Source organism: Triticum urartu, chromosome 2A (assembly GCF_056163025.1).
Source record: "Triticum urartu cultivar PI428250 chromosome 2A, HENAU_Tu73, whole genome shotgun sequence".
In the NCBI taxonomy this organism is placed as follows: Eukaryota; Viridiplantae; Streptophyta; class Magnoliopsida; order Poales; family Poaceae; genus Triticum; species Triticum urartu.
The window spans coordinates 296,100,215-296,102,557 of NC_141874.1; positions in this window are offsets into that span (position 1 = coordinate 296,100,215).

Consider the following 2,343-nt stretch of genomic DNA (forward strand, 5'->3'; position numbering starts at 1 on the left):
GTAGGGTACAAAACCCCCTCAAAGTTATCCTTTCTAATCGATCTATTCAAGAGTCCGTAGGAAAATAACACAAAGCTATTATTTCCGTTCAATCTATCATAGAGTTCGTACTAGAATAACACCTTAAGACACAAATCAACCAAAACTCTAATGTCACCTAGATACTCCAATGTCACCTCAAGTATCCGTGGGTATGATTATACGATATGCATCACACAATCTCATATTCATATATTCAACCAACACAAAGAACTTCAAAGAGTGCCCCAAAGTTTCTACCCGAGAGTCAAGACAAAAACGTGTGCCAACCCCTATGCATAAGTTCACGAGGTCACGGAACTCGCAAGTTGATCACCAAAACATACATCAAGTGGATCATGTAATATCCCATTGTCACCATGGATAAGCACGTGCAAGACATACATCAAGTGTTCTCAAATCCTTAAAGACTCAATCCAATAAGATAACTTCAAAGGGAAAACTCAATTCATCACAAGAGAGTAGAGGGGGGAGAAACATCATAAGATCCAACTATAATAGCAAAGCGCGCGATACATCAAGATCGTACCACCTCAAGAACACGAGAAAGAGAGAGAGAGAGAGAGAGAGAGAGAGAGAGAGAGAGATCAAACACATAGCTACTGGTACATACCCTCAGCCCCGAGGGTGAACTACTCCCTGCTCGTCATGGAGAGTGCCGGTATGATGAAGATGGCCACCGGAGAGGGATTCCCCCTCCGACAGGGTGCCGGAACGGGTCTAGATTGGTTTTTGGTGGCTACAGAGGCTTCTAGCGGTGGAACTCTCGATCTATTCTGCTCCTCGATGTTTTTAGGGTATATTGACATATATAGGCGAAAGAAGTTGGTCAGGGCAGCCACGAGGGGCCCACGAGGGTGGGGGCGCGCCCAGGGGGCAGGCGCGCCTCCCTACCTCGTGGCCACCTCGAAGCTTCCCTGACGTCTAACTCCAAGTCTCCTGGATTGCTTCCGTTCCAAAAATAACTTTCCCGGTGGTTTCATTCCGTTTGGACTCCGTTTGATATTCCTTTTCTTCGAAACACTGAAATAGGCAATAAAACATCAATGGGATGGGCCTCTGGTTAATAGGTTAGTCCCAAAAATAATATAAAAGTGTATAATAAAGTCCATAAACATCCAAAATAGATAATATAATCGCATGGAACAATCAAAAATTATAGATACGTTGGAGATGTATCAGCATCCCCAAGCTTAATTCCTGCTCGTCCTCGAGTAGGTAAATGATAAAAACAGAATTTTTGATGTGGAATGCTACCTAACATATTTATCCATGTAATTATCTTTATTGTGGCAAGAATATTCAGAACCATAAGATTCAAGACAAAAGTTTGATATTAACATAAAAATAATAATACTTCAAGCATACTAACAAAGTAATCATGTCTTCTCAAAATAACATGGCCAAAGAAAGCTATCCCTACAAAATCATATAGTTTGCCTATGATCTATCTTCATCACAAAAAATATTTAAATCATGCACAACCCCGATGACAAGCCAAGCAATTGTTTCAAACTTTTGATGTTCTCAAACTTTTTCAATCTTCACGCAATACATGAGCGTGAGCCATGGACATAGCACTATAAGTGGAATAGAATGGTGGTTGTGGAGAAGACAAAAAGGAGAAGATAGTCTCACATCAACTAGGCATATCAACGGGCTATGGAGGTGCCCATCAATAGATATCAATGTGAGTGAGTAGGGATTGCCATGCAACAGATGCACTAGAGCTATAAGTGTATGAAAGCTCAACAAAAGAAACTAGTGGGTGTTCATCCAACTTGATTACTCACGAAGACCTAGGGCAATTTGAGGAAGCCCTTCATTGGAATATACAAGCCAAGTTCTATAATGAAAGATTCCCACTAGTATATGAAACTGACAACATAGGAGACTCTCTATCATGAAGATCATGGTGCTACTTTGGAGCAAAAGTGTGGTAAAAGGATAGTAGCATTGCCCCTTCTCTCTTTTTCTTTCATTTTTTTGGTTTTTTTTGTTTTTTTTGGTCCTTCTCTTTTTTTATGGCCTCTTTTTTCTCTTTTTTTATTTTTCGTCTAGAGTCTCATCCCTACTTGTAGGGAAATCATAGTCTCCATCATCCTTTCCTCATTGGGACAATGCTCTAATAATGAAGATCATCACACTTTTATTTACTTACAACTCAAGAATTACAACTCGATACTTAGAACAAAATATGACTCTATATGAATGCCTCCGGCAGTGTACCGGGATGTGCAATGAATCAAGAGTGACATGTATGAAAGAATTATGAATGGTGGCTTTGCCACAAATATGATTTCA